Raw genomic sequence first — 26,694 nt, 5'->3', positions numbered from 1 at the left:
ACTATATCATTGTGAAGGTCCGGGGAATGATGGCATTGATGTAGCAAACACGTGAGGCCCTTCGCATGGATGAAGCTTCACTCTCATTTTGTAAAAACGCAATACCTGTTGCAATTTACACAAAATGTGTAACCGAATTAGAACACAAACTTTATTTGCTAGTGTATGTTAAATTGTACATTATTTAAGGCGGATCCCATTACAAAGGTAAATAAAGCGAATACGTAAGCAGCGCTAAACAAAAGTCATACTCAGATAATTAATTTGTATGCTGTTTGCTAACTTCACAACGAGAACTAATAACACATTTTTGTCTTGTGGAATGCAATACACTTATAAAAGAAGGTTCCCTTACACAGTGAAAAATATTCTTTCAGATGTGAATCAAACTACGCATAGAGGAAAAGTTGTGTAATTCTTCCTCTAGAAAACGGTAAGCATCTCAGTCACGTGTTAGTAAAGGCGGCTGAAGGCTTACTGAGGCATGCACGCGATCGAGAAACGGCGTCGGCAAGCAGAAGAAATTGCCCGGGGCAAAAATAACTACGCATACCTGTTTCCATTGGCTTCGATACGGGCTGAGGAAAATGGGGCGCCGAATAAATGTAACGGTTGTGTTTTGCGATTCAAAGGAAAAGGCAAGCCGTTCAAAGAAGACAATCTTACAAGAAGAAAAGAAAACACCTCTACAAGAGGGAACAAAGAGAAGCACAAAAATAAATTGGTCACTAGGTCAACAGCAGTAATATACCGCACTCTTATAGCATGCGGCAAAATATAAGTTTGGCGGACAGATGTATGGTTACACTAGCACCTGAGAACCTGGTGGCAAGGTTAACAAGTTTAGTTCCGCTAATTTTATGACGCTGCACTGTCAAACTTGTGATTGATATGCCCGGTTCTGACACGGGCTTGTGTTGGGCAAGATGAAACGTTTGATGATAATATTGTTACGGGAAAGTTGGGAGTAGAGAAAAAGTATATTTACATTAAATATAGAGGATGAGTCAGAGTAGTTAAGCTGGCTGACCACCGACAACACGCGGCAGCCAGCGTGTCCGATTTTCTTCTTTCTCTCTCTTCTTACATCATTCCGTAACAGAACCCCCGGGTGGCGAAGCGCCGTCCCGGCGCATTATATATTGGTGAGAGGTGCGGGGTACCAAGGCTGGAAACAGAGCTCCGCAGTGGACGTCCCATCATCGTCCGCACCATGAATGACGTTGAGCACGCGGGATCAACGTCGTTGCGTCCTCCAAGGTTAGCGTCGCCAGCTACGATGCTGTCAGCTTCGGTTGTCGTTGTGCAACCCAAAGATCCTGGAACTTTCTGCAGGACAGATGGCGCCGACGTTGAAGAGCGGGTGGCCATGTACGAACGCGTGAGTGGAATCAACAGAAGGGACCCTACGCGTATCATAGCTAACCTGTTGTTCTACCTAAGAGGCACGGGAAAGGTGTGGTATGAAAACCACGAAGAGGAGCTAACCAGCTGGGACCGATGCAAAGGAAATTGACAGAGTTGTTTGGCAAACCAGCCGGCCGTAAAATTGCCGCAAAGCAGGAACCGGCCTCCTGTGCCCAATCGCCCATGGAGTCCTATGTCTCGTGCATCCAGGACGTGTTGGCATTTCGTCGTAAAGCCGATTACGACATGACAGAAGCTGAGAAAGTAGGGTACGTGCTTAAGGGCATTGCTGACGACGCGTTTAATCTGCTCATGTGCAAGAGCTGCTCTACAGTTGACGCAATCATTAAAGAGTGCCGACAATTCTAGCAGGCCAAAAGCTGACGCGCCTTGCAACCATTCGCCAGACTGCTTAATACTGCCGTAACGTCGACGTGTGAAGATCAACCCGCACAGCAGCATGCGTCGCCATCAGAGGACGTCGTGCGAACCGTTAGACGTGCACTAGATGCGATGGCGCCCGCAGCTTTCTCTTCGCGTAGCCGTGATGTTATCTCATTTTCAGTTCCCCTCGTACAAGCCATTATTCGCCAGGAACTTGAACACATCGCTTTACAGTCTCTATGTGCTGTCGCCAATCCCAGAGCTAACGAACGTCCTTCGACTATTTTCGCTAAACCCCGACGCTTCTCTCCCCGTTATCGCAACCCAACTGAGCGGAGAACTGTGGACGACCAGCCGATATGCTTCACCTGTCGCCGCATTGGTCATGTCGCCCGATACTGTTGTAACTCGTGACCCTCAACACCTCGCAAGTCGACCAACCTGAGCCATTTTAATGGAAATTCCCGCAATGTATCGCCCGCCGCCCAGTCTAACAGCGCCGACAACTCTGCTCGGAACACGTGGTACAGCTGCTCACCACCGCCGCGCGGACACCAATATCGTTCACCGCAAACACGTTGCCCTTCGTCCCCTGTGGCTTTTAGCCGCACCCTTTCGTAAAACTAGGAAATGTGGCCCTCGGAGGTGGTGCTGCATTGCCGACTACTGCAGCAGATCCTCTGTCTGTGCCCCCAAGGAAAAGCGTAATTGACGTTAAAATAGACGCCGTACCTGTCCAAGCACTAGTCGACACTGGAGCCCACGTATCTGTGATGAGTGCTAGCCTACATAGACGTTTAAAGGAGGTCCGCACCCCAGCAGCTGCCCGAGTCCTTCGTGTGGCCGACGGCGGGTGCTGGTTGTTCCTGGAATGTGTACTGCGCGTTTAATTATAGCCGGCCGCACTATTTCTGTTCTCTTTGCTGTGATCGACAACTGCCCTCACGAGGTTATGCTTGGATTAGACTTTTTATACACTCATCCACTGCGCGACCGTCGTTCTTCAGTTAGAACTACCTGAACTCGCCGATGCTCTGAGTACCACCTCGCCGATGCTCTGAGTGCTTGTGCTCGCTTCAAGATTTAAAAAAATTAAATAATGGGCTTTTACGTGCCAAAACCACTTTCTTATTATGACGCACGCCGTAGTGGAGAACTCCAGAAATTTTGACCACATGGGGTTCTTTAACGTGCACCTAAACCTAAGTACACGGGTGTTTTCGCATTTCGCCCCCATCGAAATGCGGCCGCCGTGGCCGGGATTCAATCCCGCGACCTCGTCCTCAGTAGCCCAACATCATAGCCACTGAGCAACCCCGGCGGGTTCACATTAATATGTGCGTCTGTCACCCGAGGCAGTTACTTACGTCAGTTTGATCGCCCAGCTACAGGTTCCTGACGGTGAATATGTGCTTCACCCTATCATCGACGTGCTTTTGAACCGGAACGTTGCTGTTTCGCATACGTTGGTCACGGTTACTAATAACGACGTCGTTCTACCACTTCTTAATTTTAGCCTATGCCCTCAAGCGCTTCCGGCTGGCATGTTCTTGGCCAGTGCTTCTAGTGGTTGCGAATTTGACATTGAGAGTCTGAAGGCCGAGAGTGGCTTATTAGCGCCGATCGCAGCTGACCACTCTGGTGCCTTAACGGATGACTTCGCGAAAATGATTGCAACTGGCCTCACCTCTGTACAGGCCACGGACATACGACTCCTGCTTGAATCGTACAGTGACATCTTTGATTTCGGTGACAGGCCTTTAGGCCAAACATCTGTTGTTCACCACCTTATAAACACTGGAGATACGAATCCTATTCGTCGGCGTCCCAATCGTGTATCGCATGCTGAAGGACGAGTTATCCAATCAGAAGTGGACAAAATGCTCCGCAAAGGGGTCATCGAGCCATCAGCCAGCCCTTGGGCTTAGCCTGTCGTCCTTGTGCAAAATAAAGATGGTACCTGGCGTTTTTGAGTCGATTATCGCCACTTAGAGAAGGTCACGCGACAAGACGTCTACACAGCACCTCCACCAATATGTTACGCGGACGTTGCGAGCATAGAAAAACTATATTTACGATATATATACAGGATGAGTCGGAGCAGTTAAGGTGGCTGACCACCAACAACACACAGCAGCCAGCCTCTCAGATCTTCTCCTTTCTCTTTTCTTTCATCATTCCGTAACGATATTATTCACCAAAACAGAACACATTTGATTTTCGCGCACCATTGCCACAGTAAACCATCGATAACACATTGTCGGTTAAACAAGTCGAATACCCGAGCATCCCCGGATAATTTTGTGTCATACGAAATGTATCATTACGGTAGCAAACCATCCAGCGCCTGTTTGTCCGGCAAAAATACAAAGCAGTCTTATACTGCATGTTCACGTGCTTCAGTCATCTGGAAGTGCTTGCAGTCAGGCCCATTCGTTTGGCCAACGACATGTGAGTAGTGGAGGGGAAGAACGACGCTTAGAAGAATCGCGCGCAATAAAGATGCCTCGAATTGTTTAAGCGCACAGACATCGAGGACAAGCGGGTGGGCACACATATCGGGCTCGTGCGTATCCACTCGGCTATCCTCGTTGTCGATGCGCCTACACAATTTTAGCTACGTCTTACCAACAAGGCCACACTTCAACGTGTGTAAAGATGCCTAGGTCGTCGTAGGTTGGCGGTTATAACGGAATTTCTTATCTGGATCGAATACTTTCATGCGTCTATGAATGTTGTAATCGTGAGTCCTGCACATCATCGGGAAGTCCTGCATGTGCGACGTATTTAGCGCCGAATTTCATACGGAATATTATAGAACGAGGCAACGTCTTTAGCGATTCCAAATTTACAGCAAAATTGTTTTGTACGAATGCACGCGTGTTACTGTGCAATAAAACTCAAATAGGGTAATAACATTTGCGCCATATAATCTTTGGGGACAAAAGAAGTAACTTTTATACACACGAGATAATTTTTAGACCAATGATTAGGGTGGAGTGTGGGGTGTTTTTACAGGAGAATAACTGTAGTGTTTTCACAGACCAAATAAGTAGGTATTTAAGCACAATAAACGTTATTCCTACTAGGATGGTTCTACTAGATGGATCAGTGAGTGAGCAAGTTAGTCTCTAGTAGGAATAGTTGGCTACAAAAAAAATCCAGCTGTTCTTTATCTTCCAGGAATCCAACTGGTTCATAAATTATTCTAGAAGTTCAAAATATTCTTGCTCTTTTTCAACTTCACCCAACTGCCGTGGCAAATGTAATTCGAGACTCTGTAGTTTTTACGAGGTTTAAGTTCGCATGCTTCGAAAATCAAGTGCGAAGGGGTTACTGAAGGCGAGCTTGTTTGCCGGTTCAGAAAACGAATCTGAACAGGTAAGAAACAAAGACAGAATTGCCAGCGTCACTAATTGTCCTAGGTGTCCTAGGTCTTGGCCTGAGAAGCTAATGAGCAAGATTTGAATATGGGATATAAGATGCACTGCTTTCATTTCATCTGATTCATTGATGGATATTTAAGGGTCCCCATGACATTAAACAATGGGGCGTGCAAACGTGCCATATAGAAGAATTTCACAAAGAATTTGAGATCAAGATGAGTAAAAATGACACGTCATATATAAATTCAATCAACAGAACAAGATGTGTTGCATCGAAGTCTTCTCTTCACACGTCTAACACAGGAGCGAAATGCTACACAGAAGAGAAAAAGAAGCAAAGGAAACAAAACAACTTCACAGGTAACGGTAAGCACTAACAAAAAAACTTTGATGGCTGAAAAGAAAGGTTTATACGCATTGGTGGATCGTTGGAAGGTTGACCTCACAAGGTTAATTTCAGCAATGTACTTTATCTTTAAAAAACGTAGTCGGTAGTTCTTGGTGTTCTTACTGCGGTGCAGCATAGCATATATGGATTCTGCAAGCAGCTGCTTCTCTTCATTTTTCAGCTAATGTAGGAATTCTGGGTAAATCCACATTCGGATGGCGCTAAAATGCAGTATTGCTAACTATTCACGGCTTGTTTAGGTAGTCCTGTGATGCGCCAACACCGTTTCACATTAAGTAAAATCAGAACAATGTTTAGAGCTCCGTTTCTGGCCATGGAAAACACATTTGTAGAAAAGAGCATCAATAAAATCCTACTTGAGTTTAAGCTAATTATCCGAGTAATTAAATACGGTTCTCTTATACGGTTCTCCGCCAGCTCAGTGAAGTCACATACGAAATCACCCCGGTGTACGGTACCTCGTCATCGTCCATACTACCTGGTGATATCGTGTACGTCACCCGTTTCATTCTCTACTTCTCCGACAACAACCCTTCCCTTCCCTAAGCGCTGAGACGGTGCTCCCATCGCTGGGGGCCACATGTTTCAAGCCATTCCAGTACATTGTAGAAGACGCAAGCACAGGGATGAAGACGACGATCCAAGACGTGCTCGTGTGGTGCTTGTTGCGCTATCGAAGCTTCTCTCGGTACACATTACATAAATACAGCTTCCCTTTTTGTAGCTCTTTCACGTAACTATATACAAGCGGAACTTCACTACAGCATATCCAAAACATAACTTTGAGCTTTGCGTTAAGCTCCCGCGCATAAATCAACATTTTAGGCATCAAAGTCTGAGTACCATATGGGATACATTGGGCATTACACGGCTAACCATGCACCACATTACAAATATCGTATGGTATATGGGTGCATGGCTCCTACGGATAAAGAAAGCGAGAAATACTCCTTCTAACTAAAATCACAATGCTATCTCAAAAGTGCTATCTGTGAGTGCCGATCACATGCAGAGACGTGGAAGAACTGCTCAATGCACAGTTGGGCCTTTAATGAATCTTCGCACTTACCAAGCGTCCTGCTCTGCATAATCAATTAACCGCTCGGCGTGTTCGATGGAATTCTCTTCGAGGTAAAATAAAATTAGAGGCATTCAAAGTGTTCCCACTGGAACCCCACGCTTTGCACTCCTCAGTCGCATTGTGACGTAGGAATTCAGCACGCAATTTCCTATGAATTTTGCGAAGCACGAAAGTAAAAGCAGTCCGGTATTCCCACGGCTACCATTAATCTTCCAGCACGACACCCGAGACCTGGCTTCCTGCGCCGTTTCACCGTCTGCAAGTTTCTTTCTCAGCTGAGCGCTTGCCTGCACTCAAACGCGGTAAAGCACTTTGCAAGCTTCTTTCAACGGGCTTTCGGCGGCGGAAAATAGTAGCGTCGCTGACTTCAAGCGAGCCTGCCTACGTGTTCACTAACTTATAAGCGCAGGCTGCACCCGCACTATCGAAGAAGAGAACGGTCCGCGAGAAGCCGCAAAGAAGTAGTCTCAGTTTAAAGAGATCGGTGCCTCAGTAGGGCTTAGAACTGGTGTGGCATATGAACAAAGAGGCGAAATAGGTGAGAAGGTAGGAATTAAAATTATGCGTTTTAATCTCGCTATACTCTAAAGAAGAGGTGAAGATGGAGCTTGTGTTTATCGTGAAAGCGAACAGGCCGAAATTTTGTTAATGATTTTCAGTGTTTTGAGTGAATTTGCTTTATTTCAAATTTCGCTAACATACCTCTCCTGTGTAATCCGCTTTCTTTCTGTCAACGTAGCGCTGCCTCAGGCCTCAAAACCATGTCGTAGCTCCATGGAACGCAATGACATAATTAACGAGAATTCAAGGTGCGTGAATTGTAATATCGGGAATTTATTCTGCTGCGCGGTGGCTTTTCTTTGGAAACAGCGGCATGTCTATATGCCGTCCTATATGCATGTCCTCCTTTCTCTGCTTGTTTGCCTTCGAGACTAGCTCATACCCATTATGGGGATTGACTTTCTCCAGGTACCTTTTTTCTCTCTCTTGTTGCTGTCTGTTACGCCGCGGCAGCAAGCTTCAGAAACAGTCGAATCTTTGGTGAGTCCTTCATTATCACATGTCAGTCCACCGCTACTATTAGAATGTATTTGTACACAACACTGTTCATTGGCCAAGTCATTTGCACTCCTGCATGCCGTGTGGCAGTCAAAGGGATAAAAAACAGGAATGGTAAAGTAAGGCCGCGAATTTGCTGTTTGCTGTGAATATGCGTATGTATTGGAGTGAGCAGAACTGAGCCATTTCCTCAAAATAAACTCTCCAGGTTTTACCAATTGAGCTAAGCAAAACGACGTTCAATACGAAAATTTGCAGACTCAACACACATGTTCAATATATGCGAAGCAACACTTTCATAAAGCACTTAATTAAATTCATTAAACGTAAATCAATGCGCACAGTTGCCTTTATTTTCATCAAATGCACTGTGTAATTTCATCAGATGCTTGTTTAAGGGCTACAGGTCCCAATTTTAACGCTGTGCTGTATGTACGTTTGTTCTCTGCACCACTCACAAGCTGTGCCGAAAAGAAAACAAAACATCACGCCAGTGCAGACTGCCAAACATCCAGGTAGAGTGTGATCTTTCCCGTGGCGATTTCGCCCGTTTGATCATACAGCCTGCATCGTTATGAGAACTTGCTTGCGCACCCGGGCTTAGGAGTTGATGCACTTAGCTACGTACAGCAAGAGCCTCGCCAAAGCAACACCAGCCACTGTCATCAAAGACCGGCAGGGTTCCGAAAAATAGCTTCGGTTTATAAAACTCCCCACGACAGTTCTTGAGACAAACACTGCTTTATTGTACTTCCTGTGATGCCGAAGCTATGGAGCTATATTTGCGCGCTTACAAGGATATGAACGCCTGTACGCTGATGAGCTGCTCTGTCAGCGCTAAATTACATTTTTATCCATCGCGACCGTTGGAGTAGTTTGCGCGAGGACCACCAGAGCCCTTTCTACGGCAGTTCATAACTCCTCGGCCTTTTAGCTGAGATGAAAGTGGCCTTAGAGGCTGAAGAACGTCGATCCTTCGGTAGAAGCAATGCTTGCACGCGATCATGCCTTGTTATAGTGCCTTGTGTTTCACTTGCGCTGTGTGTCGGGGCACCATTTTGCTTGGCTCTTGCTGAGTAGCCTTGGCTTTACTAAAGAAATTATGGTTCCAATGTTACCATATTTCTTTTCTGTCATTTCTCTTCTTCTAGCCATCATTTTGGTGTGTTCGCGCATTTAATAGCCACCAACATGAGTAATAAGCTGTTAGTTATGTAGTTGCTACATTTCATTTATTACTGCGGCCCCCATCTGTCTGAATTCGTGCTAGGAATTGTGCTGTCTCGACGTTGCTTTTGGGTCGGATGCGCCTTTGGTGATACAAAATTTATAAAAATCGTTTTTCTGCTCCTTCCGTGCCCACTGCGTCGCTACTAATTATCCTGGTGCGGCAGGCAATGAACCTGCACCCGCATAAATGCCTTCACACTAGATGCCCCTTGTAGCCCGTGCATGCTCTGGAGTCTAGACTAATTGTCGTCGTGCATACAGCCGTGTGAACTTAACATAGTGCATGCTTGCATAGCCCCATGACCTCCCTTATTCTTTCTTTGTTTATTTCTTTTTATTCGCTTTCGAACTGGTTGCCTGCTGCGGCTTGCACTTCGACCAGATTTATTTACGCCTCTTTTTCTTGTGTCTGTGTTTTTTTTTCTTCTTTGCTCCCCTTTCCGTGTTCAATCCTAACTACCTACTCTGCATTTAGCAATACTTCTTTTCATAAAAGCCCTACTAACCCCATCTTTCCGACGCTTAAGCATGTTCTTACACTAACGATGCCATCCAGGTACAACAGACCCCAAAAGAGACGTAATTTCAGTACGGTCACCAATCAACAGTACGTCATTAACCATGACATTATGCGCTCTCGGAAACAGGTTGCGGTTCAAAAGACAGGAACTAAATCTGTTTTTCATCATTCCAAGAAATTTCAAGTGCCCGACAGCTAGCTGGCAGAATATGCCGATGTCAGCTGTGCCAGCAAGCGCCAATCTCTAATGCGTCACCTGGCGTACGAGCCACTGAACTCTCCAGCAAGGATCACCAGTAGGAGTGCTGGTTCTCCAATGCAGCTACAACTGTCTCCCAAGGCCATCAACACCAGTGGAGCTACCTTAGTGCCCGATACCAATTCTTCAAAGGATGTGCCCTATGACCATTTATGCTTCTCTGGGGCCATCGACGACGCAAGCTTGCTCGCTGAACCTACGAGAAATCTTTGCTACCTTCTTCGGCAACCTGTTTGTGGCCAAGCTTGGAGTGACTTCTTGGTCATCCTGGATGAAGCCACTTTGAAAGTCGCAAAGGTGGCATAAATATGTGCCAGTCCCTACTGCCTGAAAAATACAGCACACCGTGAGCGCAGACAAGGCTGAGCGGATCCACATCCCGCAGCGTCAGAACTTTCGCCGAGCAGTTCGCCTCAAGACGACGCCATGCTGTGTCTGATTCCCGTCGACACGCTGCAGGAAGATTTATTTATATCCTTGGTACCTAGCAAAAGCAGAAACCAGTCTGCTTTTAAATAGGCCACGTTGCTGGGACGTAACAGGAAGCTGTTTAGGCTGCATCATTGACACACAAGGGGATTCCTGTAATTTGCAAATGGAAGAACACGGACATCGGCAGCCACCTTATCTCCTAACACCACTGGCACACAACTGATCTTGGTGGTCTCTTTGTCTCTTCGGCAATGGGTGACACCGCAATACTTGGTAATCCATGATGTACACTGTGCATCAACGTAGCAAGGACAGAAAGGAACGACGGTGACAAGTGGTGATTTCTGACTAAACTTTATTTGTGGGAAGCATACATATACATATATACATAAGGTCACGTGATTCTAATTGCATCGGTCTAAATATTCTTGCCAACATAAAAAGAACAAATGCAACCTCTAGATAGATTAACGCAGTGTACCACATCCTGAGCATTACACATCAAAAAAGTCAGTGTCATTCCATTCTGCGGAAGTGGATGACTAGTGAGGCTGGTTAGCGCATGACACATACGTGACCCAGGATTTTGAACAAAGGTACAAACATATTTATTGTCCAAATCTGTAGTCATCGTGGCGATATAGGTATGTACATACGTTTGCGAATCACCTCTGTTAAATGTGCGCGTCCCGTAAGACGATGAATGGCTCATACCGCCGTAAACGTGGCCTCCCCATTAAGACGACAGAAGAGAAGTGAAATCTTGCGCTGGATTGATGAGCGGCAACGGAGCCAGCTGGGGATGATGACGACGACGAACGTGCGAGCTGCGGCATTACCGCGTTTGCGCGGTTGGCACCGACAATTTTAACGCGACGGCGTTAAGGAGCTGGTGTCGCAGAAAAGCCGGTGTCGTCGGCGTCGGTGTCGGCATCGGCGGCGTTGGCCGTGAGCGATAAATCTCAGCAGGCCCTTCATGAATAAAAAACAACTTGCAAGATGGGCTGGGTGGGAATCGAACCAGGGTCTCCGGAGTGTGAGATGGAGGCGCTACCACTCAGCCACGAGTTTTTTTTTTTTCTTTATTGCCGGCTTTGACATACACAAACAATACAGAAAAAGGAAAAAAACATGTCAACAAGGATTTTGCTGGCACGACATATCAAAATTTTTTCAATGCTGCAAGTTTATCTAGCATGTCAATCCATGTTGGTTGTTCAGGGAGTGCCCGATGGACATCCCTGAACCGTACTACAGATTCAATGAAGTGATCACGTGTAGGTCGCGAATTGACATCAGCATTGTTGAATTGAGTTCTAGCTTTCCACAAACTGTGGAGGCCCAGGAGCATTATAGCGTCATACGGAAAAGCCTCCGTTTCTACCGGTAAGAATCTTATTCCATGTGGATCTAACGGTAACTCTTTCTTTAAAGTCCTTTGTAGCACATCCCAGAAAAAGATGGGATCCCAGCAATCTAGAAAAGCATGCTCTATCGTTTCAGGTTTCTTGCATAAGAAGCAGTTAATGGACCACGGGACAAAAATACCCCTGTTATGCATCCATGTTTTAACTGATAATGTGTTAGTGTGTAGTTTAAAGAAAAAAGTTTTTACCGAAGGGTGTACTGGCATTCTTTTAACCCTTTTGAGGACATCTCCTGGGCCTCCACGGTTTGACATACGGTAAATCGGTACAGGGAGCATAGTGTCAATTAGGTCCTTATACAGTTTTTTTCTAGTAATATTGGCGAGATATTGCACAGAAAACCGCACATGCAACATTCTGTACGCAAGCACGAATTCTCGCAGGTAACCTTTAACGGAACTATGCATTGCTTCACACGAGCATACAACAAATCCTGGAAGGTGACGACATAAAAGCACTTGCATGACTGTGCGAAGGAACACATCATTCTGATCGCGAAGGTACATAAAGCGCGACACAACTTGTCGCACAAATAAATGTGCCAACCCAAGGCCCCCTTTCTTTACTGGCAAGAACAAGTTTGTGCGGCTGGTCCTTTCCCAAGTCGATGCCCATATGAAAACGGCGAAGATACGGTGGATTTTTTGGATGTTGATCCGCGAAGCACACAGCACATTCATGACATACCATATCTTGGACGTAAGAAATAGTTTACAGACCGTGGCGCGCGAGAAAATTGACAGCTGTCGCCCCTGCCACGCGTTAGTCTTTTCCTTTGCTCTCACCACTTGTTCATTCCAGTACGGCTCAGGGTCGCGATAAAAGTCGAGAGGCACGCCTAGGTAGGTTGTTGCAGTGGTTGACCACCGAAGTCGAGCGAAGCAGTCTGGCGTTTCTTCCCATTCACCATGCCAAAACCCATAACTCTTCTCCCAGTTTATTTGCGCCCCGGTGCACTTGCAGAAGGATTCAACTACCGCCACGGCCTCACAAATACTATTTCTATTTGAACAGAATATGGCGATGTCATCGGCATATTTTCACCTGTGTGGACTGTAACCTGAAGCCAGTTATCCGTTCATTGCTTTTGGATGGCCTTGCACAAAGGCTCAAGGTAAGCCGCGAATAGCAGGGGCGACAGCGGACATCCCTGCCTCACAGAAGACAGCACTTGCACGCTGTCTGTCAGGTCCCCGTTTACAATGACCCGAGTTGAGCAGTTAGCATACGCCATCCTGACACGGTCTGTTATTACGCTTCCCACGTTGGAATGCTCTAATATGGCGAAGAGAACATCGTGGGAAACACGGTCGAAGGCTTTAGCGAGATCTAGTTGCATCATAGCCAGTCGATCGCCAAATACATCGCAACATTCTAGCACACTTCGAGCTACGTGTATGTTCGTGGCGATGCTTCTACCCTTTATACCACAGGTCTGATGCGTGCCAACCAGCCTCGTTACCACACCCTGCAAACGTTTGGCCAATACCTTCATAAATATCTTGTACTCGACGTTGGTAAGGCTTATCGGGCGATAAGACCCCACCTACTGACGTTTTTTCAGGTGTCTCAGTTTTTTGGGATGAGAACGATGTGCGAAGTTGTGAAGGACAGTGGTATATGTTTTTTGCTGATACGATTCGGCGATAACTTTGAGTAGAATCTGGGCTACAATTGTTTTGAATGTTTTATAAAATGCTACTCCTAGGCCATCAGGGCCGGGTGCCTTGCCGACAGGTAGTGCATCTATTGCATCCTCTATTTCTTTCATGGAAATTGGCTGTTCCAAACGCGTTCTTTCTTCTTCTTCCAGCTTTGGCAGTAACGACAGAAATTCCGCTTTAAAGCCCCCTATAATGGTGCGCGGTTGACCGAGCAATTCTTTGAAATGATCAGCGACGACGCGTTTGATTACATTGCGGTCCTCCGAAACGTCATTACCGTTTCTTATTTGCCGTATTTCCTTATTACAGGCGTATTGTTTTTTCGTCCGATAACGCACGTTTTGTGGGCGTTTCACCGGCCCACAGCTTCTCGGCGCGTGCACGAATAACCGCCGCTCTGTACTTTTCTGTATCAATTCTCTCTAACTGAATTTTTATGTTTCTTAATTCGTTGGTGTAAGTACCTGGTTGGGAGCATTCTATACCCGTAAGAAATTCAAGTTGCTCACGAAGCAGTGTTTCGTTTCGTTTGACTTCATAACGCAATGTGCTACTTCTTTCGATGGCTTTCATTTTTTATTAATTGCTTAAACTCCTCCCACTCTACACCAATACTTAAAGATTGCACTGTGAGTAGCTTCTTTAGCTTCTCATCTACATCCTTAACGAAAACCTGATCCTCCATCAATTTCGCATTAAGTTTCCAAAGTTCCCACTTAAAGTACTTTTCGTTTTCTTTTTTACCAAAGGTTGCAATAACTAGACAATGGTCACTGAAAGACACTGGCTTAACCTCGTACGATGTGCATAGTGGCACAAGTTCAAGCGACACATACAGCCTGTCCAATCGTGCATGGCTATCGCCTTGAAAATGTGTGAATTGCGGACGCGCACCATTTGTGACAACACTTCCGATATCTTCTAAGTTGTGGTCGTGAACTACAACATTCAAGACCTCCGCACTCTTATCTCGCACTGGCAAACCTTTTACACGGTCTACCGAACGACAAACACAATTGAAGTCACCCAACAAAACTAGTACTTTTTTACAATCAAGATACATTTGAAAACGCTCAAAAAACTCTTTTCTCTCCGCCTCTACATTTGGAGCGTAAGCACAAATGACACGGAAATTCAGACCATATTGCAAAAAATCGGCAACCAAGAGGCGTCCACTTTGGCACGAAAAGAGCAATTGCACAGTTATACCGACACTATTGCGGATGAAAAGGGCACAACCACCAGAGGCACCGACAGAATGACACACACAAACATCGTAATGCTGACGGAAAGTGGACACCATTCGATCAGTCGCTTCCTGGCTATCAATTTTGGTTTCTTGGATTGCCACCACGTGTAGATTATTTTCTAAGAGAAGGCGACTAAGTTGACACTGTCGCCTTCTTGCTCCAAGACCTCGTACATTCAGAGTCGCTACACGTAGTGCTTCAGGAAGGTGGATCGCCATATCGAAAGAAAAGAAACCCTATCTTATGGTGTCTACCCTCACGACAACATCGCACGCCCCCATACCCCATTTCGGGATCTACAGCACGTTACTACGGAGGCGGTTTCCCCGCCTGCCGTGATTCGGCCGGAATGTTCGGCCGCAGTTTCCAGGACGCTCGCCTCATACCTGCTGCTTTAAAAGGAGGCTCATCACCGCCTATTTCATCCGGTTGCGACGCCTTGCTCACGGCCTCCTCGTGCGACCGCTTTCCGGCCATGTGGCTGGACCCTTCAGGGGAAAAGTCCATGGGCTCCGCCACCGGTTGGGTGGCGTTCTCCGAAGACGCGTCAGGCGTTTCCGCTGCGTTCTTTGACGCCGCCACGGCATCCTGTGCCGGAGGTAGAGGCGTCTGTCCAGGAGATGCGCGAGCCTTGGGTTGCGCATCCAGCTGGTGCGCCCTAGGAGCAGCCGACGTGGTCACCTGCACCGCTGATCCGCTAGCTTCTTTCGATGCCTCCTCCGCGTCGGCCTCATCCATGAGAAGTGCTGACGTCTCATCACTGCTCACTGGCCCGGCGACGCTGGCGTACGTCCGTGCGCAGTGGCCCTCGTCGTGTCCAAAGCGACGGCACGAACCACACCGTGGAATTTGACAGTCACGACGAATATGACCTGTGCCACGGCAGCGAAGGCACAGGGGTGGCCTGCCCGATACGACAACAAGCGCCAGCTCTCCAGCAACGTTCACCTGGTGCGGCAGGTCGTCGAGCTTCACGCCAGCGTTCAACTTCAAGGTCGCCATCCTCGTAGTTTACCCCTTATCAGACACGCCGTGAGCGCGCCACAGCTCTCTTGAGACGTCCGTCACCTTCCCAAATGGCGAGAAGGCAAGACGCACGTCCTCGTCTGGTACGCTGTGAAGGAGCCAGTGCAGCTTCATTCGAACATCCCGGTTTGCAGGGTCGATCACGAGACATCTCGCATTCTTCACTTTCAACTCGCCGATGCTGAGAATCTTCTTCGCGGCGTCGGCATCCTTGAATGTAACCGCCCACACATGACTCATGCGGTACGCGCCTAAGGCGATAACTTCCGGCAGGAGCGAAAGTGGAGCGAGCGCGTCACGAAAATCTTCCACCCGGTATGGGCGGGCACTGATGTCCCCGTGCAGGAAAACGGTATTTAAGACAAGACGACCTGTAGGCAAAGTAGGCAGTACGACCTGGTATTCGTTGTCCGATGCAATAGCCCTGTTTCCGCGACCAGGCATGGCCGCTGTAGCCGCTCCGACGGAGCCCGTCATCGCACGTCCGTCACGCTCGGTGGCCGGAAGTAGACTCACTCAGCCACGAGTTCGATGCTTCAAAGCGGTACAAAAGCGCCTCTAGTGAAGGCGGGGTTGCCTTAGAAACGAGCTGTTTCTAAGGCTCAGGCGTGCGTCGCTTGCTCAGACGCACATTTCGTTGCCGCGCCGAACGCTGCGTTGCTCGACGCTCACCGCGTCCGATGCGGGGCGCGTAGTCGCTGCGCCGTAGCCCATTGTCTTACACCCCTTGGCGGGTCGACGGGAACGCTGTCGCGTTCCACTCTTGAAGGCGAAGCTTAAGCGTCCTCCAATTTCTTTTACTAGTCCTCTTAAAAAAAGTACCAAATATCTTTTGCAAAAAACAACTGTTGTTACCCTTGCGCCTGGGACCTAGTTGGGTGCCACGTTGGACAAGGGTAGTTCACAGGCGCCTTAAAGGTCCCCGAGCCCACAGGGGTATGTGCCATTGAGCTTGGACAGTTACTACGCTATGACCACGATTAGCCAACTTGATGGCTTGTTTTTGTCAACATGTCCGACATTTTCCAGATCTTAGCTATAGACAGCTTTGTTGTAGAAGTTCCTTGTCATAAAACTCGACAGAAGGTTAGCTGAGACATTTGCCTTTAGCAATATCCGCCGTTGCAATTATCAGTCTGGTGATATCGCTTCCTTGCTTAACAATTACAGCGGTTTTTCGCGACATCGAATCGCAGCCGCATTGGCCAAAATATAAAGCAAGGAACCCTTCTCTTCCTTTCTGTTCATTTAAATTATGCTCTTGTATTCCAACATTAGAGTATCTGCCCGTGAGTCCTACGCACATTAGTCCACAGGATAGGAGAATGTCCTATACCAGACCAATTGCCAGAGGAAAAAAAAGCTTTTCTCTGCTTTGTATTACACGTGTGACATCCCCAAACACCAGGGCATGTCCTCGCACACCTCCAATTGTTTAGTTGGAGTAGAAAGAAGGTGCGGAAACCCCTGCCTGCTTTCCTATCTTCTTAACCTATGTGAGATACGTTATTTGTACGCTACAACTACCACTTTTTTCGTGGCAAATTTCGCACTGCAGGAACAATGTCACGGGCATTTGACTTCTTACGCATAGCCTCCAGCCTTTCAACATATAATCTGCAAGCTCAAACTCTCCTGAATTAGGTGTTGGCATATTCGTTCAAACCACGTGAGCGTGCAAGGGCACGCTCGACAAGCTTTCTAGCCGCAGACCCAAATTCTGAAAAAATACTTTCTGTGGTTCCTACCTCCAGCAAACTTCGTCATCTGCGAACGAGAATCTTAAATCTTGAAGCCACGTGGAGTGGTGATCTAGAAGTAGATGAGTGAGTTTGAGCGGATGTAGCCATTCCTCAAAGAATGCTAAAGTCAGCTGAACGCCGCGTCATCACAGCGCAAAGAAGGAAGTAGTGATCGACACACAGCAAAGACCAGACCGCTGCTGTTCTGGTTGAACGGCCTGCGACTTTTCTGTCCAAATATGCCAAACAAAGGTCAATCAAAAAAGGGCAACACTGCACCCCACATATTTACGACTATGCTGAAAGAACATGTGAACATTCCGCTCAGCGAAGGTGGAACCCAGGAACAGCTAGCTCTAGGAGCAACAAAACCACCAACCATGATACCACAATCAGTTTTAAAAGCCACGGCGCCGAATTGCAGAATTACCTCTTCATTAACAGACAAAACGTCATTGTGTCGTCTGAAGTAATATAAATCATGTATGTCAATAGACATAGCTTTGTAAGGAACTAGGGCATGATGCTTTAGATGTTGATTATTCCCAGAAGACTTGTTTACCAAAAAAGCGGACGATCAATCTATGACAATTTTAAATGACTACGATGCCAAAGCACCGAAGATTTCCGCCCAATTCCCTGCTAAAAATGATTACAGTTATTATTTTTTATACAAAAACTTATATACAAGTGGCATAGAGAGAAATAAGGACGGCGCTGTTGCTATAGTACAGGCGGGTTCAAAGGCAGTGTAAGATGAGTCTTTAGGAAGTACGGCATAGAAAAGAAAGTGTGAAATAGGTGTAAAAGAAGTAAATATAGAAAGAAACAGCAAGATGAGTTATTGAATTTTTGGGGATTTACGTGCCAAAACGACGATTTCATTATGAGGCACACTGTAGGGGGGGGGGGGGGGACTGGGAAATTATTTTGGCCCCCAGGGGATCTTTAACGGGCCCCCAACGCAAGACACACAGGTGTTTTTGTATTTCGCCTTTATTGTAGTTTGGCAGCCGAAAATTTGATCACGCGACCTCACGCCTAGCAACACAACACCATAGCCGCTAAGCCACCGCGGCGGGTAAGCAGCAAGATGGCGAGCCACAAAGACTAAAGCAACGCAACGACCAGGAATAGAGTGCGCTGGTAGGAGAAAAAACATGCTGGCAAAGAAAAAAAAACACGCAGGACGCAGTAATTGAAAAATATGGTAACAGCACAAAAATAAAATGCGAAATAAAGTTGTACCATTGTTTTTGGTGAGTCCTCATTTCTGCCGATGACCACAAGGGGCGACGATGACAGGAAAGGGCGTATCAGTCTTGTGCGTGTTCAATGAGAAAAAGAACTATACACCAATTTTTTTTTTTCTTTTCTACCGACTGAGCGATTGCAGTGATATTAAGCTCTGCGCAATGTTTTTTTTTTCTTCGTTTGGGACATCACAGCCTTAAACTTAACATGTGCAAGCAATTCAAGAAATGAATCAACTGCTGTGTGATCCTTACACATGAAAGTGCTATGGTTGTGCAACAAAGAACAAACCTCCCTTGTCTGAAAACATTATACAGAGTTCATTTTCTCTGAGATGCGACGCTATAGGCGCACACCGGAACACTTCCTTAACCATAGGAATAAAGGTGAAGCACGTCGATGCCCTGTGACAAACTGGTGACTTTCACCATCTTGGGCGCGCCTGGAGACGTGATGCACCATGGTTAGCATTTCGCAGGACGGTTTCCTGCTTTGGGCGGTGAAATTTTGGTCAAAAGCCAGGGTCTGTCAGAACAAGTCGAGTAAAATGATGTCATCTTCATTGTGGATCTGTTCTTCTGAAGGCCCTCAGTGTTCCAGTGGACTGCGAGAACAAGGTAAGTCTGCTGTCACTTATGTTCCGATGAGAAGTCAATAAGCGCTGTCATCTCACGCCGCTTTCTTTTATTTTTCTACGTGCCGTGAGAACTTCAAGGTCCGCGGTCCACTTAAAGATACAGGGGAAGCGCTTATTGACTTTACATTGCAAATTTCAAAATAAAGCTGCCAAATACTGCCCCTATACGAGCAGTAACTGAATTCGAAAGAATAAATCGGCAAATAATGTGTTTATCAATCCGCGATACCTGTGAGCCCAAGTTGTGAGCCATGCACGTAATTCGCTATTGGAAGCATCCTACCGGAATCATTACGCAACAAACAACTTAGGATCTGAGAACGTGAAGCATTTATGTTTTGATAAAAACGTACATTAAACCGAACATTGGTGGCAATTTGTGAACAAAAAAAACGTTGAAGAATTACCTGTATGCAGACATTGAAAGTTTGATTGCATAACCAAAGGATTTTCAAATTCTGCTTTAATGTGAATAACTCCTAAATATTCTGAACACATGTAACTGTGATCATGATTATGTGTGTAGAATGATCTCCCAGATACCTAGACATAGCTACAGTTACAGGAGTGTGGTAGAATTTTCTAGGTAATTATACCAGTGTGAGCCATTCTATTAACAATGGCTATTATATGGCATGTGAAATCTAGTTTGAGATGTCGAAATAAAAAGTTGAAATAAACGGAACGCCGTTCGTTCCATTTGTGAATTTATGTGGCACGGCACTCAAACAAGTTGCAAATAGCAGGAAATGTTATCAATTTATAGCTGAAACCTGAGTCTAAAGAGATTGAAATTATATCAAACCCCCGTAAAAAAAATACCTTGAGCGTTGTCCTCTTAAAAAATTTATGCCTCTCGAAGACACTTCCCAAATTTCCAAGCTTCAATGAGAGAAAGAGAGAAAGCTAGGACAGACCGGGATTTATTACATAAATTACAAATTATGTAAATTACAAATTTTACATAAAAGCGAACATCACAAATAAGTGGCAGTGGATTAGTATTCAAGGAAAGCGCAATGTTTAGTGCAGTTGGTTATTCTACTTTTGGGGGAAAAGACAAAAGAGAAAGAGAGAGCGGGAGAGAGACATGTAAGTTGAATCAGTAATTTGCATTAGAAAAGAAGCCGCTTGTCTAAGTCACGAAGCTAAATCTTTTGCATTTAATTGTTGTGGCAGCGATTATATGGTTATCGGGGCTGATGAAGGGTGAAGTCTGATTCTGAGAATCTGAGCTTAGTAAATAGCCGGTTGTCCACTGTGCTTATTCCACACCGAAAAATACATGTCGTTATTCCATCAAACGGGAACAGTGAGATATTAGGTGATCGGTGACTCGACACAGTCTTCACTAAGAATACACAATCGAGCCAGGCATATCAATGTAATTGCAGTATTAATCACTGAAAAGTTCTCCGAAGCAAAGAGGACAAAGCAGTGTTGCGTCGTGTCATGACAGATTGGACGATAACCACCATAGACAACACCTTCAAGATGCTGGGACATCATCTTTGGCTGGTCTTCTGTGGAATGTTTAGGTATCACCATGATATTACGGAGAAGACGGTCAGACTCTCTTGAGTGTTCACTTATACCAGTGATACAAAAAAGGGTCAGTGTCCCGGCGGCGTATAATGAAAACATATCCCCTGGCTGCCGAGGGTTCAGAGCTGCGCGCCTATTGGATCTCGCCGCAGGCCACTTCCGATGCCAAGGCGGCACCCAAGGCTGCGGCCTCCGACGTATCCTTCGAGAGTTCAGTTTCTTTACGCTCCGACTCTGGGCTGCCGTAGCGGTGAACGCGATGCAGCAGTGGGCAGCGACACCCATTTGGTGACAGCAGCACGCATCACTTGCATTGTGGTGTATCCGAGGCACGTGAAGCAACTTGAAATGCTGTAAGAAGCACCTGTATAACGTTGCGCAAGGGTTGTGTGCAGCCCTTTGACAACGCCATACCTCGCTGCCGAAAGCCGCGTCGCTCCGTCTTCAACGACGCTGAAAAAGCATTCGTACAGAAAGTGGACACACGCCACATCGAAAAGGAACAAGGCGGTGTCGCGACCATGGGGTGATGTGTGGAGGCCACAGCCACAACAACGGCTGAGTAAGTTTTTGTTGCAGTTCAGAGTGCATATTTCCGAGAACGCTAGTACGATCAGGCAAGACTTAACGGCGCAAACGTTACGCGGAGCGCGCACTTGTCGAGAATAATTCGACGCCGCACAAAGTGCCTGAGTACATGCCACGTGGAATGAGAAGCGCGCATATAATTGCAGGTGTACGTTCATAAGCCTTGAAAGCGTGCTTCAAACGATAAGCACCGTCGTGCTGCCGCGCGTGTGGCTTAGCTCTGACGCGCGATCTTCGTGGGATATGATTTTCTTATACCAGCTGTGCGTGAAGGAAAAGTTCGTGGGCAACACGTAATTGTCTCGTCTCCTATTGTAATGAAGCGTAGACCAAGGGGAAACTCTACTACTACTCTGCTTCAGGTACGAAAAAAAAAGGAAAATGGTAATTTGTGATGGCTTCAACGCACCTGACCTGTGTAACCCGGCGAAGCATTTAGTGTATTGCAATGAAGAAGTGAGAATTTGCGCGCATACGCGGTGTAAACAACCCGTTATTATAGAAACTGTAAACCTCACTTGGCCACGCTTCTAGCCATTATTGTTATCTCAGGGGCTCACCTGAGGCCTCCGCGCTGAAGCAAACAGTGTGTTGCAATTAAGGGAAGTGAGAATTTGCGGGCGTATTGAGTGTAAGCAATATGATATGAAAACTGGAAACCCCACTGGGCCATGGTTGTAGTCGTTATTATTCATCTCAGGTGCGCACCTGCGGCCTCTCTCGGCCGGTATTGTTTTTCTTTTCGCTTGCTGTACATAGGCGTGCGTGTTTTATACGCACCCGGCGTGGGCGCCAGATCAGCAGCGTGATCACCCAGATGGTCAAAAACAATGGCGCAATGACCCGGTAACGTAAAAAAAAAAAATCTCGTGAAACTTCAAAATGAAACTAAAGATACTCGTAATATCGGGCGATCTGAGAAAATATTTCTCGGACAAATAAAGAGCAGGAAATCCCATGCCGAACCTGTCCGATAGTGCGTAAACATTCTTTCCGGCCATATATATATTTCTTCCCGTATATATATATATATATATATATATATATGTGTGTGTGTGTGTGTGTGTGTGTGTGTGTGTGTGTCGCGCGGCACGCGCTGCATACCGACGGACAAACATCCGAGGGAAGTACTCCTAGAATGCGCAGACATTAGGCACGGTGAAGGGACAAGTGATGACTTGTGAGAGTCACGGTAGTGTATGCGAACGAGAAAGCTTAAAGTTAGGTCACATTCCTCACCAGAGCAGGATTGGCCACCCAGGTGCAGTACTTGGCCACAACCTCCTATATGAACACAACAATCAAACCCCGGCCCTCAGTCCCCAGCAGCTGCGAAGCAACTGACCACGGCGGTGGTCAGACCTGCGACGCTGCAGAGGGTGCTAAGAATCCCTGGCTCCGGACAGGCCGCCATTGGAATATGAACCTGGCAACGTTTAACCCTAGAACGTTATCGAGTGAGGCGAGTCTAGCAGTGCTATTGGAGGAATTAGAGGGCAGTAAATGGGATATAATAGGGCTCAGTGAAGTTAGGAGGCCGAAAGAAGCATATACAGTGCTAAAAAGCGGGCACGTCCTGTGCTACCGGGGCTTAGCGGAGAGACGAGAACTAGGAGTCGGATTCCTGATTAATAAGAACATAGCTGGTAACATACAGGAATTCTATAGCATTAACGAGAGAGTGGCAGGTCTTGTTGTGAAACTTAATAACAGGTACAAAGTGAAGGTTGTACAGGTTTACGCCCCTACATCCAGTCATGATGACCAGGAAGTCGAAAGCTTCTATGAAGACGTGGAATCGGCGTTGGGTAAAGTCAAAACAAAATACAGTATACTGATGGGCGACTTCAATGCCAAGGTAGGCAAGAAGCAGGCTGGAGACAAGGCAGTGGGGGAATATGGCATAGGCACTAGGAATAGCAGGGGAGAGTTATTAGTAGAGTTTGCGGAACAGAATAATATGCGGATAATGAATACCTTCTTCCGCAAGCGAGATAGCCGAAAGTGGATGTGGAGGAGCCCGAACGGCTAGACTCGAAATGAAATAGACTTCATAATCTGCGCTAACCCTGACATCATACAAGATGTGGACGTGCTCAGCAAGGTGCGCTGCAGTGACCATAGGATAGTAAGAACTCGAATTAGCCTAGACCTACGGAGGGAATGGAAACAGCTGGTACATAAGAAGTCGATCAATGAGTTAGCGGTAAGAGGGAAAATAGAGGAATTCCAGGTCAAGCTACAGAACAGGTATTCGGCTTTGACTCAGGAAGAGGACCTTAGTGTTGAAGCAATGAATGACAATCTTGTGGGCATCATTAAGGAGTGTGCAATAGAAGTCGGTGGTAACTCCGTTAGACAGGATACCAGTAAGCTATCGCAGGAGACGAAAGATCTGATCAAGAAACGTCAATGTATGAAAGCCTCTAACCCTACATCTAGAATAGAACTGGCCGAACTTTCGAAGTTAATCAGCAAGCGTAAGACAGCTGACATAAGGAAGTATAATATGGATAGCATTGAACATGCTCTCAGGAACGGAGGAAGCCTAAAAGCAGTGAAGAAGAAACTAGGAATTGGCAAGAATTAGATGTATGCGTTAAGAGACAAAGCCGGCAATATCATTACTAATATCCATGAGATAGTTCAAGTGGCTGAGGAGTTCTATAGAGATTTATACAGTACCAGTGGCACCCACGACGATAATGGAAGAGAGAATAGTCTAGAGGAATTCGAAATCCCACAGGTAACACCGGAAGAAGTAAAGAAAGCCTTGAGAGCTATGCAAAGGGGAAGGCAGCTGGGGAGGATCAGGTAACAGCAGATTTGTTGAAGGATGGTGGGCAGATTGTTCTAGAGAAACTGGCCACCCTGTATACGCAATGCCTCATGACTTCGAGCGTACCGGAATCTTGGAAAAATGCTAACATATCCTAATCCATAAGAAAGGCGACGCCAAAGACTTGAAAAATTATAGACCGATCAGTTTACTGTCCGTTGCCTACAAAGTATTTACTAAGGCAATTGCAAATAGAATCAGGAACACCTTAGACTTCCGTCAACCAAAGGACCAGGCAGGATTCCGTAAAGGCTACTCAACAATAGACCATATTCACACTATCAATCAGGTGATAGAAAAATGTGCGGAATATAACCAACCTTTATATATAGCTTTCACTGATTACGAGAAAGCGTTTGATTCAGTCGAAACCTCAGCAGTCATGGAGGCATTGCGGAGTCAGGGTGTAGACGAGCCGTATGTAAAAATACTGAAAGATATCTATAGCGGGTCCACAGCCACCGTAGTCCTCCATAAAGAAAGCAACAAAACCCCAATAAAGAAAGGCGTCAGGCAGGGATATACGATCTCTCCGATGCTATTCGCAGCGTGTTTACAGGAGGTATTCAGAGACCTGGATTGGGAAGAATTGGGGATAAGAGTTAATGGAGAACACCTTAGTAACTTGCGGTTCGCTGATGATATTGCCTTGCTTAGTAACTCAGGGGACCAACTGCAATGCATGCTCACTAACCTGGAGAGACAAAGCCGAAGGGTGGGTCTAAAAATTAATCTGCAGAAAACTAAAGTAATGTTTAACAGTCTCGGAAGGGAACAGCAGTTTACAATAGGTAGTGATGCGCTTGAAGTGGTAAGGGAATACATCTACTTACGGCAGGTAGCGACCGCGGATCCGGATCATGAGACTGAAATAATCAGAAGAATAAGAATGGGCTGGGGTGCGTTTGGCAGGCATTCTCAGATCATGAACAGCAGGTTGCCATTATCCCTCAAGAGAAAAGTTTATAACAGCTGTGTCTTACCAGTACTCACGTTCGGGGCAGAAACCTGGAGGCTTACGAAAAGGGTTCTACTTAAATTGAGGACGACGCAACGAGCTATGGAAAGAAGAATGATAGGTGTAACGTTAAGGGATAAGAAAAGAGCAGATTGGGCGAGGGAACAAACACGAGTTAATGATATCTTAGTTGAAATCAAGGAAAAGAATTGGTCATGGGCAGGACACGTAATGAGGAGGGAAGATAACCGATGGTCATTAAAAGTTACGGAATGGATTCCAAGGGAAGGAAAGCGTAGCAGATGGCGGCAGAAAGTTAGGTGGGTGGATGAGATTAAGAAATTTGCATGGACAACATGGCCACAATTAGTACATGACCGGGGTAGTTGGAGAAGTATGGGAGAGGCCTTTGCCCTGCAGTGGGCATAACCAGGCTGATGATGATGATGATGAGGCACATTCCTAGGGCATGAAAAATTCGCATGGAATATGCTGTGAGAGCATGTCATCTTCCTGTCGCACAACACACATTCTCCCATTTTAGTGAGGGGGAAGAAAGACGCAATGTCGGAACCTACGGATTTAACTGTTTATTGGGCGAAATCGTCCCCAGCAAAACAAGTGATCCTCAAGCACAATGATAGCGGCGCGATAACTAAGCGATCATCATGAATCTCATATCCAGGTGAAGTCCGTCGGCAATTCTTACGTGGCTCGCCCAAATTCGATAGTTATCCCTGGCGTTCGCATGATTTCTAGAATGTACAGCATCATTCGCCTCATCTGTGGAACGTGGTTACAAAAGGTTCGGAGAAAACATGAATAGTCGCAACCAGCGATAACATTTCAGAAACTTCCGATACAGAAAGACGCGTCTTGAGCTAAGCGATATCCTCTAACGCAATGTTTGGGTACGGGCGATTTGGTATTCCATGGTATCAATCGTCGCTTAGAGCGCATACATAGACAAAGGACAAAAAGGACGACGAAGCCAGTGCTTGTCTTCGTCGTCCTTTTTGTCGCTCGTCTATGTATGCACTGTAAGTGACAATTGATACCTTCTAACGTCTGTTAACCTGTTGAATGTGCTCACCGTATAAAGTAAAACATGTACGCATGTCAAAACGCATGTTTTATGTGAAAATGTTTGCGCTGCCTAGTGACGTAGAATGAAACTCACGGAACATCGAAAGAATTGTTTTTACAGCGAAGCTGTGTATGGCTTGCCGATTCGTCCGTCTGGGTGTCGCCTGTACGCCGAAAAACTCTTCCGGTGCGACCCTATGTGCATGCGCGAAAAAAATAAGAAGAGGAAGAGGCGCGTGATTGGCTGCGACAATAATGGCGTCGTTGCTCGCCATCGCAGCCTAGCGCGCGCTCAGCAGTTTCTTTTCTGTTACGATATGGGTAGGCCACACGTCATACGTATTCCTAAGGTGCAGGCAGCTTTCGATCAGCAACGCAGCGAGCAGAACCGGGAACGAGCTCGTATACGTCGTGCCAATGCTGCAGACCAGGCGCATGAACAGGCTCGTGGAGTCGAGTGCAAGTAGCTGCTGCGTACCGAGCATCCAGCAGCCTACCAAGCCGTCGTTTA

The 26,694-nt window shown here is 46.4% G+C and overlaps 1 pseudogene; it reads right to left on the bottom strand.

Annotated features, from left to right (window-relative positions):
- Positions 1 to 14,404: 14,404 nt before the first annotated feature.
- On the bottom strand, positions 14,405 to 16,330 carry LOC126540904 (uncharacterized; annotated as a pseudogene).
- Between the last annotated feature and the right edge of the window lie 10,364 nt (positions 16,331 to 26,694).

The sequence above is a fragment of the Dermacentor andersoni genome, chromosome 2 (genome assembly GCF_023375885.2).
Source record: "Dermacentor andersoni chromosome 2, qqDerAnde1_hic_scaffold, whole genome shotgun sequence".
In the NCBI taxonomy this organism is placed as follows: Eukaryota; Metazoa; Arthropoda; class Arachnida; order Ixodida; family Ixodidae; genus Dermacentor; species Dermacentor andersoni.
The sequence above is the reverse complement of the archived record's forward strand: the minus strand, read 5'-3'. Positions and strand labels throughout refer to the sequence as shown.